This window comes from Falco biarmicus, chromosome 7 (genome assembly GCF_023638135.1).
Source record: "Falco biarmicus isolate bFalBia1 chromosome 7, bFalBia1.pri, whole genome shotgun sequence".
Taxonomy (NCBI): domain Eukaryota; kingdom Metazoa; phylum Chordata; class Aves; order Falconiformes; family Falconidae; genus Falco; species Falco biarmicus.
Window position 1 is genome coordinate 71,027,456 of NC_079294.1, and position 12,573 is coordinate 71,040,028.

The following is a 12,573-nucleotide window of genomic DNA, read 5'->3' on the forward strand; positions in this document are numbered from 1 at the left end:
GCGATGCAACCTCCCAAGCTCAGAGCCGCCAGACCTAAGCCCTTGCTGCTGCCAGCCAGGTTCAGCCCCCACATCAGGCAGCTGCCCCTGGAGGCTGGCAGGGTTTCCCTCCCTGCCTGGCACACGCAGGGTCCCTACAGAGCATCCATCCTCTCCCCAGGCATCTTGGAAGTGCTCCAGGATCTGCTGCAACAGGATTTTCCCAGATTTTAAAGTGATGCTCAGAAAACAGACATAGAAACAGCTCTGATCACAAGGCTGGTTTGTGTCCGAGAGCAGCCCAGGGGCCAGGCTAAGACCGGCAACAGTGCCTTAACAGCCCCTCGCTGGAGGCTGCTGTGAGGTATGGCTCCCCACGGACTCTGGTCCATGCCAGCTCCATGTCTAGTTTACAGGAGCAGGGGCAGGAGAAATGAGCAGGTTTTCTGGCACATTGGGTCTCCTCCAGGGACCAAAAGTTTTGATGCTGACAAAGCCACTGCACCCTGTGCTGCTGTAAGGGTGCTCAGCCAAGACATTAGGGTGCTCCCAGAGATGATGCTGGCCTCAGCAGGGACATCCCAAGGGTGACCAGCATCCTTCCTCCAGCACAGGAAGCACAGAAGGAACCTCCAAAGGCTGTCATGAAAACGTCGGCACTGAGAACTTGGATTTTCATTATTGTGTTCCCTTCTGAACAACCTGCTATACCATTAATTACCCAGTCATGGGAAGCCAACATTTCAGGTGGGCACCATTTGTGATGGAGGGGCAGACACTCCTCCAGGTGGCCCAGTCTGCACCTGCCAGAGCCCCTGGCTCTCAGACACACAGCTGATTTCATTCTTCTTAGGATCAAACTGAGCTTCAGGCAGGAAATATCCTGCACCCACCACCTACCAACCCCCAATGCTTGTGAGGGTGGTGGTCCTGAGGGAATCACATCTTCCCCTCCAAGCAGGAGAGGGGGGTCTCAGCACAGGGCAGGGTGTGCAGAGCACATTTAGGCACATTTGCCTGTGACCTAACCCCATCTGCAGGGGGGGTCACTAACACTGGGTCCTGATTCCCCAGGACAGGTTGGTGCAGAGCCAAAAAGCACAGCACAGACAACTGCTGCCCCATGCCAGGACGCAGCTAAAGCCCCCCAAACAGGGCACAGACCTTCAGAAGCCCTGGTGTGCCCTGAGCTCTCTGACCTTCTTTGACTCAGGACTGCAAGCCCTCCAAGAAGGTCCAGCAGCGCCTCATCACTCCCACCCTCTCCAGACCCCCTTGGGTGCACCAGCACCAGCAAGTGGCTACGCTCCCTGAAGCGAGATCCACTGTGCAAGAGGCATCACAACAGATCAGAGGGACCCAGGGCTCCTCCTCATTTACATTCCCCTCCAGCTGCAGCCTTCAACATGGCTGAGGAAGGCAAGGCAAGACAAGGCCTACAGAGAATGCCTAAAGATTATTTCTCTCAGATTCCAATTTATTTTCCATCATTAATGCTTTTGAAAGCCCAACACGTCCTGCAAACAGAAAGAGCATGTTAAACATGCAGGCAGCGGAGCTGCAAAACCAAGATGGGCACGTGCCTGGCACAGGTACCCGGCCAGCTGGGGGGACACGCGGCACCAGCAGGCACCCTGCTAGCAGCACGGCCGAGGGAAGGGCTCTGGGGCCAGCCAGCACCACCCTTGCCCAAGAGAAGCTGCAAGAGAAGCTAGTTATCCCCCACAGAGAGGTCCCTCACACATCTACTCAAGCCTCTACCCACAGCCCTGGAAACGTGAAAGCGTCATCCTGGAAAGCAGAGGTACCGCCAGCCTAGGTGCTGAGCATCACACAGCGACGGAAAGAACGCAGGACTGGGGGAGAACGACTTGCATGAAGGATGAGAGGAGCTGGAGTCTTCCGTAATGTAGAGAAAATTGCTTTCACCAACTATCTGCACTTTTAAAGCAATTACATTTGGGGGGAAGCCGAGAGCACGTCTGAGTGCTGTGCACATGGCGGGTGTGTTTTAAAATGCGAGAACTCAATAAGGAAAAAAATAGAAAAAGAAAATGCGTTTTAAAAAAAATATTTCACGCAGTAGGTACTGAGCAGATAAAATATTTATAACTTAGGGAGGGGACAGCTCTTGGAGGCAGCCAGACATCCCAGCAACGGGATAAGCCAGAGCTCAGAAGAGGAGCCCGGGCAACACGCCCCCACTAAGGGTCCCCTTCCCTCGAAGCAGGGACACCCCCCCCGGGAAGCCCTGACAGCACAGCAGCTGCACGCTGCCTGGCCCGGCAGAAATAAGGCTTGCCTTAATTAAAACACTGTTCACCCTTCACTTCAGCTGCTCGCCCAGGAGTGATCGTAACAAGCAAGAGTCGCTGCGAGGCCGGCATCAGGGTCGGCTCTCAGTGGGCTTGAACACCCTCGAGAACCTGCTGCCCTCAGATGAAAGACGGAGCCACCTTAATGCTTCCATTTACGGACCTGCAGGCTGAACCAAAACTCAGTAAGCAGCCCAGCGCCGACCAGTTAAAGCCTTCCCCGGACCAGATCTAGACTGGGAGGCAGCGGCTTTATTTGGCCATAGATTAGAAGCTCCTTCAGGCTATCAGAAATACTTCTGATCTCCTTGCCCAACAAGCTGTCACCCTTCAGCACCATTTTTCCCCTCTAATCTGCTAGAATTAGGAAGGATCCCAGGCCATAAACACATCTCTAATTACCAAAGCGGCAGGGGCGAAGCTGCCCCGCTCCCTGCAGCCGCTGCACTGACTGCTGCCAGCACTGCTTAGACATCTAATTTATCAGGCGGATGCCCCTTTCACTTTCTGGCCATGTATCTTCCCCTCGTCTTTATCTGCTCTGGGGACAGGTGTGGGAAGTGGAGAAGTGGCATCTGTGGCTGCTGGTGACAGAGCCCCTTTTCAAAAGATGCTGTTCCGCTGTTATTACCAACTCTCGCCAAGTGGAATTGAGACATGAAGTAGATTTGTGCCCAAGATAATGGCGTTTATTAGACAAGCTATTGAGAAGAAAACAAAAGCTAATAGTGGAGAGCCACTAAGAGCAATGCTTAGAGAGAATACATCAAGAATACAAAGAGGAGCAGTGTTAATAGGTGGTGCTTCCCATCAATGATTAGAAACCTTGAGCAGTCCCTTAACGACACCGGGAGAGTGAAGGTTAGTGTCAACCAGCAAGAGGTAACAAACAGTACAAAGGTGTCCGCACCCTCAGACAAGGTGTTCAACCCCTTCTTTCACCGTCAGACATGGCTGAGCATCTCTGCCCCAGGGTGGCAGCCCCCAGCTTGCCCACGACCCTTCTCCTCACCTACACGAGCATCACACAACCAACCCCTAGCCCGTATGCTTTTGCTACACACAGAGATACCACTCCACAGAGCAAGGATTCCGGGATAGCTGCTCTGCCCCCCACCACTGTACCCCACAGCAGCATATGAAGGGAAGGAGAATTAAGTCTCTGCACCCTCCTGGAGCAACCAGGGCACTTCTGACAAAGCCAGAATTGCCTTTCCACAGGGAATGCCTTGAAGATCATGGATCCATCTAGATTTTTCCTATCGGAGACCATCTCCTCACCAATCTTTCCTTGCCTGCTGGTTAACCACCAGCCAGCCCAAGCCCCCGGTGAGATTAGCTGGAGCCTGGCACAATGCTCACACCGAGCCACAGCAGAGATCTTTGGGAAAACAGTATCACATGGGAAAGCAGATATCACAGCTGCTAAACAACTACTGGTCTGGGTCCTTGGTGATTTCTGCTTTCAGATTTCCAATCCAGGCAAACAACATAGGAAGTCCCCAGATCCCCTAGCTTCACGGCCAGCCCATGGGGATAGCTGCTTTCACAGCCAGACCTCTTCATCCCAACCTTCCTCTCCTGCTCTGGGAGGATGCTCAAGGGCTGGGCTGGGGCAAGAGCCGGCGGCACCGGGCAGCGTGGAGGAGGGTGAGCTCAGGCAGGAGCACAAGGGCGTCCCTGCAGCCCAGCACCTCCCAAGAAATTTATTGATTGTGACACACTGTCAAAGTGAGACGCGCCTCATTAGCCAGAACCGAAGCAAATAGGAGGGCTCTTTAGCCAATTTAAAAAAAAAAAATAATAATAATCAGGCATGCTCCATGGAGCTCACCACCTCCCCGCCTTCAGCCCCAACGGCAAGTCAGAAACTAAGGCAAGATGTAACACAGATCAGAGTCACAGCTTCTCCCCTTCCCCAAGATGGTGAATTCCCCATTTCCAGCAAGCAGCAGCAGCCAGGAGCAGCCAGCAACCATCACACAGCCAGGCTGGATCCGGCACAGCCATCTGTAACAACACAGAGCTCCAGGAGCCACACCTGACACTTGGAGAGTTTGAAAATGAGAGGTTTTGTTTCACAGCTCCTGGAGCATTTTATTTCCCAACTCTTGAAACAGAGCTCATTGACTCTCCTGAGTGGCACTCTCTGCTTAAAAAAATCTATTTTTAAAAGCTTTTCTTTTTTAAATGACGTGGTTTTCCTTTGTGGGTTAAGCTGAGCTGGCACATGCCTTTTTTGTTGTTTTTTCTTTGTGGTTTTCCTCCAAGATTTATCAGCCTTTGGTGCAAAGGGCACTACAACTCTTCTCCAGCTTGCTGGCAATGCTGACCCTCCAGGGTTTTACACCACCTTCCTCCACCCCAGCCTCTTTGCACCATGAGGGAGCCCCTGGCCCTCGGCAGCGTGAGGAGAGCCCCCCCCCAAGACTCCCACCATGCAGCAAGCTGCTCAACAAGGGGGGCTGCACGGCAAAGCCTCCCAGCGCCTGCAGGACAGGAAGGCGAACGGAGGCAGGACAGGCAGAGGGACCATTGTGATGCCACCAGAGCATCAGCTGCCCCACCACAAGCCAGTCTGAAGTTTCACAAGCGCACGGACGTGCCTGTTGGCAGAGAACACCCCAGCTCGCTGCTGTCCAACCGGGCACCAGAGGAAGGCGGGAGCTGAAGACGGAGCCGTGGACATTGGGTGGATCGGTCGGGTCCAGCACCACAAGATGAGCCTGTTGTCCCTGCACCAGGGGCCAAGGTGCCCCCAGGCAGAAAGCAAAATTCACCTTACAAGGGACACATCCAACAGCTGGCGGAGGCACCCTGAGAAAAGCCCTCTCTCCTCCACTCGACAAGAGAAGGGAGAGGCTGCTGGCCTGAAAGGTGCCATCACCCATGAGCTCCCCCCGCCCAGGGCTGGCAGGGGACACCCCACCTGCCACAGCAGGGGCCACCTCCAGCCCTCAGCCGGGTGTTCAGGCTGCCCAAGCCCTTTGGTCACCAGCCTAGGAAGGAGCACTAGGCACACGGATGCTTGTCCTGCGCTCCCCTCCCCGCCCCTGGCCCAGCACCAGGCAAGCTGAGCCCAGCCCAGCTGCATTTTCCTAAATTAAACAATAAACAAGGAGCTGTTGCAGATTTCCCTTACACTGCAGTTCCTTATTAATCCCCACAGTAAACACAAAGGGGAAAAAAAAATAATTAACCTAAGAGGGTTGCTTTCTGTTTAAAGATACAAATGGATGCTAAAAGCAGACAAAGGAGCCCAAGCAGATGCAGGGCAGAAGCAGCGGGGAGCTGCCCACCGGCCCCCGGCGCAGGGAGGGCAGCGGGGCTTGCACTGGCCAAGCCTGGGAGCCTCTGGCCCACAGGAACCATCACCAGCACGGGAAGGCAACCCGCAGGGCTGCACAACCCTAACCCCCGGCAGGGTCTGTCACCCTGGCAAGGGCTTTCTGAGGAGCGGGGCCACCCCCCATACACCCCAGCCTGAACCGACCCTCTCCTCCCAGCAGGTCCCCAAGGCTGGGGGGGTCAGTGGCTCCCACCACAGGCGTGAGGTGCAGCACGCCGGGCGCTGGGGGAATGGCTGGGCAGCAAAACCACAATTATTCGCCTGGAAAAGGGCCAGGACACTGAACTAACCCCCTGCACGCGGCGACTAAACCTATGCGAGGAGGCTGCTTTAGTGAGAAATGGCCATTTGAAGCTTAACAGCTCTCACTGGCAGATTCCCCCCCCCTCTCTCTTCCCTCTGTAGCTGCTTCCCGTACAGTGCACCCAGCTAATTAATTACAGAGCACAATCCAATCAGTCAGGCCATCCTATTGCAGTTAAAGGCATTTAAGAGATAATGCCATGAAACTCCAGATGGACTGGCCTGACCCCTGCCTCCGACACCGCTGGGGTGCTCAGGAGCTGCCGCCGCTCCAGCCGACATCCCAGATCCAAGCATACCAAAAAAAGCCCTTCAGACGCTTGCAGTGCTCCTGTGCACGGGTTGCCAAGCCCCTGCTGACTTTAATGAGACCTGTGCCGTCCTCTTCCACTTGCAGCTTGCCCTGGGGCACCCGGGCTCACCGCTGCCTGCAGAGCACATGCTAGCCTGGCTCAACACAAGCACGGGTAAGGGAGATGCCCCCCGCCCGGCTTCTCCTGCTCCGAGTTTGCCCTCAGCGTGGCAGAAGGACAGATTTGAAGGCCAGATGCCAGCCCATCTTCTCCCCCCTGCTGCCGACACATGCCCCACGTATGGTCAGCTGCGGCAGAGGCTGCCTCAAGGTGCTGTGCGCCACTGTTGGGGGTATGCCAGGGCACCCTGATCCTTCCCCATCTTGTCATAGGGCTCTGCTCCAGCCCCCTGCCACTCCCCCAAATACCAAGAGATGATGGCCACTGCTCAGCAGCAGAGACTGGCCCCGCTGGAGATGGGCTTTGACGGCAAACAGAGGTAGGGGAGTGGCTAAAGTGATGGCATGCTGAACAACCAGCTCCTTTTTGGTTACTGTTGTCAGCACTGACGTGCTGGTCTCCATATGGGATGTTCTCAGCTTTGCAGAGATGGTTTCAATCTCCTCCCTGGGCTAAAAGTGTGGGAGTTCAACAAAAACCTGAAGTGCCGAGGAGTAAGAAGTTACCAGACCCCTTGGACAAAGGTGGGGGCTTGCATTTGGTCTTGAACCAGGCGCTGTCCCTCCCACCGCCCCCAGCAAGGGGTTCATTCAGTGGGTGCCCTTGGTACATCAAGCACCCTTCTTTTCTTAATCACAGCTATCCGAGGTCCAATCCTGACCATGTATCGCTGGAAGCCTGGCTGGTTCCCAAGCCACTCGCTGCAGTGGTATTCAAGGAAAAACCTGTGGCACCAGATCCTGAGCATCCCCACAAAGACTCGGTGTGGCTACGTTGCTTTCTGCCAGCCACGCTCCCAGCCGCCTCATGTTTGATGATGAAAGTGGCTGATTCTGCGATTTACTGACCCTACCCTTGGTTAATTTTGCCTGCCTGGGGTGAAGATAAGCTCTTGGATTTGCAAACATTTTGAGGATTGTTGTTTTAATTATTTCCACACACACACACACCCCATTGTGTGTGCATGCGTCAAAAGCTCTTATGCCTTGGTCCAAAGCCCAAAGTTAAGGCGGGTGATATACATCAAGTCTAAATATGCTCCTGTCACAGGTGGCATCAAAAGCTAGTTGCAGTGGAAATGAGCAAGGGTTCTGCTCTCACTTGGTCCAGCCCATCTCACAGCAGTTTAACCTCCAAGGAGAAGCGAGGAAGAGCCTCTCCTCCTCAATCACGCCTCCAAAACGCCTTTGTCAGACTCAAGCACAGCTAACTACGGCAAGGGACAGAAAGGCTCTTCTCAGAGCTCTCCTCACTCAAGCCAAATACCCAGCTATCCTGCATCAGGACCAGCACCACGCAGGCCACAGTGCTTCAGCACTAAAGAGCATCAACAAGGTTTGCACCCAAACGACAACCTCCGGGTTTCCCTATTGCAGATTTGCAAAAGAGGGACACGACTCTGGCGGGGCTGGAGCACAGCTGCAAGCAAACGGCGGCATTTACCAGCCACAAATGGAAAGGGGACAGTGCTGAGATGACGTCTAATAACTGGGTCTTCCTGAAAACACCGTATCTGCGCATCTACAAAACTCACCATCTTACAAGGACATTTACTGAACATCCCTTACAGTGTCAGCAACAGACACCAGCGATTAGCAAGAGGAGCTAGAACCAACTGTGTGGATGGGGCAGGACCAACCCAGACCTCCAAACCCCAGCTGCTGTTACATGTCGGTGGGAGCTGCGTGAGGGCTGGCTTGTTCTAATCAGCACTTAAAGAAGCACAGCTGACTCCTTACCACGGACCCTAAAACAAGGAACGTAACTACAATAACAACACACCACCAGAGCTTCAGCCAGAAAATCAGCACACCAGCTCCTCGTACCCACATCCCCCCTGAGAAGGCTAAGGAACAAGGACAGAGGACAGCTCAGCACATCTAGATAAAAAATAAAACAAAAGGTGATGTCCTCCTTCCTCCCACCGGTGTGCCCCAGATGGACTCGTTACACGGTCTGGCTGCAGAGAGGCCTCGTTTCACGGTAGATACGGCCACGGTGGGACGCCACGGCAGGAGGACCGTCTGGAGGAACTTCTGCTCTCTGGTCTGAACCCGGCTCCTGGGGCCAGTGATCTCAGCCGGGCGGGATGAGGAGACAGATGCTCCACGCATCCCAGCACTGCAGCCCTGGCAGGGTGGGGACATCCCCCGTGAGCACTGAGCTCCCCTGCTGCAGCCATTTGGAGAGGGAAGAGGCTTTTCCCCATGGAGTCAGGGAACCGAAACTCTCCAAACGCTTATCTCAAGAGCTCCTGTAGAGCGTTACAGGGATACGGCAGGAGGAGGGAGGAGAAGCTGTTCAATAAACCCTGAGGCCATGCCACTTTATGTGCCTAGCCACAGCTCTGGAGTACCTTGGTTCTAGAGGTAATTCCCTCCTCCTTGGCTCCCTGGGGATCCCATAAAACAGGGCACGTCTCCTGACAGCCCCGCAAGGACTCCCTTGAGACTGAAAAGATGAGCTGAAACAAAGCAATGCTGGAAAAGCATCAGCCCCTCAGAGGATGGCATCGACTTGAGGTTGTGCTACCAGCCCAGAGCATCCGCTCTGCACCGAGCCCCCAAAGCAATGCACCAGCGAAAGTTCTCAGCCTTCAGCATCCATCTTCCCTTTGCCACAGCTGTAGCACCAGCATTGCTGCTGGAGCCTGCACCGTCCCATTTTCTGCACCTTGCTATGAACCCTTCTAGAAGCCACCAATTAAACCACTGAACTGTTCTCAGCTCAGCCTCCCATGCATGAAAACGTCCTGTTATTTCACACCTGCCAAGAGTTGTGTCCCAGAAGATTTATCTTGAACTGACACTTGAGGATAATTAAACCCCTCTCTCTCTCTCCTGTTAGCAGCGCAGCAGATAAAAGGAGAGCCCTGGGGCCCTCTGATCGCTGTTGTGGCGGGTTGCTTCTGTACAAGCCAAGGAACATGAGATGAGCCTCAGTTTCTCAAGAGACATGGACGGGGGGAGGGGGCAGGAGGACAGCTTTGCAGTTTGCCCTAATTTGGCAGAGGAGCTGAACAAGACGTAAGACGCATGCAGGCAGCTTCCCTAGCAGGGCAGATCATCTGGAGAATGAAGAGCTGGAAAACAAATGTCTGGGATCGAATCGAACCCACCCTTGTTGCTAAACCTGGGGTATCATCTGTCACTGAGCCATCGGTCCCCAGAGGTCCGGCCATCACGGTCCAGGCACCCTTCCCACCTGCTCCAGCTCCAGCCTGAGCTGCCCAAGGCAGGGCTGGCTCCCACCGCACCCACCGCTACCGGAGGCGCTGGGTGCCCCATTGAGTCAGCCCAAAGTTGGCCGCGTTTGGGGAGTGGGTGGCAAGGTGGGCGAGCAGCCGGCCTGGCAACAGCCCCCTGCTCAGCCCTGCCCGCCCCCCGCCTGCTGCCTGAGGTTGCTGCGCGTACCCAACCTCAAAGCCCAGCTTCGATCCTGGCGGTTTTGAGGTTGGCGCTGAGCATCTGCCATCACCCCGGGCTGGGCCTCCGGCAGCTCGGGCGGGGGGCGGGCGGGAAACCGCGAGCACGGGGACCCCCACCTACCTGCCCCAAGGAGCCCTGCACGCCGCCGAGGGGTCCCTTCCCTCTTCCTAGCCCCGCTGCGAGGGCGGCAGGCGGCAGGTCCCACTTGCTGAGCGATGCTCAGAGAAGCCGCAGGTCCCCAAGGAGCCCCCCCAGCCCCATCCCCCTGCGGCTGCCCCCTCCCCCCGCCACCGTTACCTGCGGGGGCTCGGGCGGCGGCCGGGCGAGACGCGCCGCGCTGCAGCTGGGCTCGGCTCCGCGGGGCTCGGCGCATCCTCCGCCGCTCGGGGCTCGGCCGGGCTCCCGCGCCCCGCTCCCCGCCGCTCGGCTCCGCGCTCCGCCGCACGCGCTCCCCCGCACCCCGCGGCAGCGGCGGGGACGCGCGCATACCCCGGGGCTGGCGGCTCGAGGCTCCGCTCGCCGCCGCGGCGCCCGGCACCTCCCGCCGCCACCGCCGTACCGGAGCGCCCCGCCCGCCCCCGCCTCCCCGCGCCCGGCCCCGGCGACAAATCGCGGCCGGGATTGCTTTAAAGAGAGAGCGTCCGCAGAGCCGGGGGAGGGGGGGCACGCGGCTTGACCCTCCCCCGGGCTGCACGGCACCCCCCGGCCCCCTTGGGCTCCCTGGGGCGCTGGGCATGCTGTGCGGCCGAGCCCCGACAGCTCAGCGCACTGGTGGCTGCAGCGGTGCTGCCGTTGATGGCCTTTGCAGCCATCAGTGCGTTGAGCTGTCGGGGCTCAGCCATGTCCCCCCGCACGGGGCGCGGGCAGCCCTGATGCTGAGCCCCAGCCAGCAGCACACCATGCAGCCCCCCTCCGTTATTCTGTGACAGCGAGAGACACCCCCCAAGCAACCTGGCAGGGGTGCCAGCCTCGTGGGGGGAAATGTTCCTGGATCCCTGGGGAGAACAGAGCTGACTGGGGTTGGGGCAGGTTATCCACTGCCCTGCACCTTCCCAGTGAGCCCCAGTCCTGCTGCAGCTGAGGGACGCTGGGCCAAGCTGTCCCCAGGTGCACAGCACCACCAGCAGCCTGTGACTTACCAGAGGGGCTTTCCAACAAATATTTTACCCATACGACGTCTCAGCAGGATCTGAGGGAAGCCACAGCCTTCCTTGGCACTTGGTGCATTCAGCAATCACGCTAAAATCTCTGCCTGGAGATCATGGGCTCAAGCTGGCAGCTCTGCAGGGAGGATCCTTCGGATCGGCTGCCCACGGAGGAAGCCCCTCTCCTTGCCCCCCGCTGCGCCCCATGCCCAAACAGCCCCCTGAAGAGCACCATCAACTGTTTCTTTGCAAGACCAACTTACACCATGCCCTGCACACATGTGGTGCTCGTGTCTGTACACCTGGCACGGGCCACCTGGCACAGGAGACGCTAATCCAGTGGGAAAGGCATATGAAGCTTTGGCAGAGCCCCCTCCCCAAGCAGCCCTCACCTTCTCCACAGGCCTCCTTTAGTGAACGTCTTCGTGCACTCATCCATAAAAACCATTGCTAATTTGGGGTGCTCTGTTGCAAATTTGCAAGATGATTGAATCGGGCATTGTCCTATTCCCAGACCTAAGTTTATCCCCCTGGCTGGGTTTGCCTTACCCCTTCCCAGGGCTGGAGGAGAGGACCCACCGAGGTCCTCAGTGCCCTGGGGAAATACCCTGGGCTCCCTTCTACAAGCCAAGCTGCAAGCCCCCTTCCCAAAGCTGCCACCCTGCCACACTCTGGCTTCAGGTATTATCAGATGTTTTCTGATTCTGAAAATCCATCAGATTTTCTCCTGCCAATATCCTCCTCCTGCTTGCTCAAGCAGGAGCAGAGGCTTGCAGGCCTGTGGGTTTTAATCAAACCCGGAATTCTCTACACCGTTATGTTACCTCTGTTTGTCTTGCTGGAATGAAGCAACCTGTTTGGTGAGGTTTTCCAGAGCATCCCAGCCTGTGCAGCCTGGGGGAGTGAATGTGCCCCTGGCCCTGGGCTACCGGCTGGACTGCAGCAGCCCACAGTGGCCACAGCTGGCACGGGTGCTGGTGGGGGTGCCAGCAGTGCTCAGCGCTGCACAGCCACCAGGAGCAAGCCCAGTGCTCCCTGTCCCGAGGAAACTCCAGCCGCCACAGCAAGGGCAGGCAGCCCTGGGGGCAGGAGCAGGCAGAGGGGCAGGCAGCTCGCTCAGGGGGACAGAGCTGGGAGCAGGATGGGAGCAGGCAGCGCTGCGCAGCCCCGGCTCTGCGGCAGGAGCGCAGGCAGCACCCCTCCGTGCCTCACGCTGCGGTACTGATCCTCGCTGCTTTCGCGCTTGGTGTGTTTCATCAGTGAACACCATCTGTACCAGAACCAGGTATTGTTATGACCTTTGAGGCTCCATCCAGTGGTCGCTTCCATCAGATGCTTTTGTGTCTTACGATGATCCCAGGCACGGTGCCAGACTCAGAACACGCTGAAAGCAGGGAACATCTTTCCTCTGGTTTCAGGAAGGAGATATAGCATCCAAAAAACCTGTCCAGGATTTGGGCTAGAATTATTCCTATTCCATTAACACTAGGGATAAGTGAGATAGGAAAATCCACCTCATGGGAGGATTGGAAAGTAATTAATGCATAACATTAGTAATGATCTTCTTATTCCAGCTCTGCT

At 56.6% G+C, this 12,573-nt stretch overlaps 1 protein-coding gene across 1 annotated transcript in view; it reads right to left on the reverse strand.

The window, feature by feature from the left end:
- LINGO1 (leucine rich repeat and Ig domain containing 1) overlaps positions 1 to 10,412 on the reverse strand; it is a 169,621-nt gene extending 159,209 nt beyond the window's left edge. Inside the window, exon 1 of the mRNA XM_056347506.1 lies at positions 10,145 to 10,412. The gene's annotated coding sequence lies outside the window, so the exon portion shown is untranslated. The remainder of the gene's footprint in view (positions 1 to 10,144) is intronic.
- Between the last annotated feature and the right edge of the window lie 2,161 nt (positions 10,413 to 12,573).